This window comes from Lupinus angustifolius, chromosome LG02, assembly GCF_001865875.1.
Source record: "Lupinus angustifolius cultivar Tanjil chromosome LG02, LupAngTanjil_v1.0, whole genome shotgun sequence".
NCBI classification, from domain to species: domain Eukaryota; kingdom Viridiplantae; phylum Streptophyta; class Magnoliopsida; order Fabales; family Fabaceae; genus Lupinus; species Lupinus angustifolius.
The window spans coordinates 14,168,886-14,169,476 of NC_032010.1; positions in this window are offsets into that span (position 1 = coordinate 14,168,886).

A 591-nucleotide genomic window follows, 5' to 3' on the forward strand; every position below is an offset into this window, starting at 1 on the left:
GACCCGATTTTCCACACCCATAGCAAGTGAAGCCTTCTTTGGGAATCTTGCTTTTCTTGGTCGAATTTTTGGCTTCTTTTTTGAGATTCTTGATCCCTCCTTTCTTCTTGAGATACTTCTTGAATTTTTCAAATAGGAGAGTCAAGTCGTCATCGGAATCAGAATCTAAACTGGAATCTTCACTTTCTTCATCTTCTTGAAGTCTTGTAGCCTTGAGTGTGATTCCATTCTTGTCTGATTCTTCATTTGTTGTCAAGCGCCCTAACTCCATTTCATGTTCTTGGAGTTTACCAAACAAAGTAGCTAATGACAGGTTGTCTAAGTTCTTTGACTTCATTATTGCGGTTACCTTTGGGTGTCATTTCCTATCAAGACAACGCAAAACTTTATTAGACAAATCAGCATTAGTAAAAAGTTTATCAAGAGCGACCAAATGATTTACAACATGAGTAAAACGTTTTTGCATATTACATATAGATTCATTAGGAAGCATGCGAAATAACTCATACTCATGCGTAAGCGCATTTAGTCTAGCACGCTTAACTTCACTCATGCCTTCATAGGTAACTTGCAAAGTATCCCATATTTCTT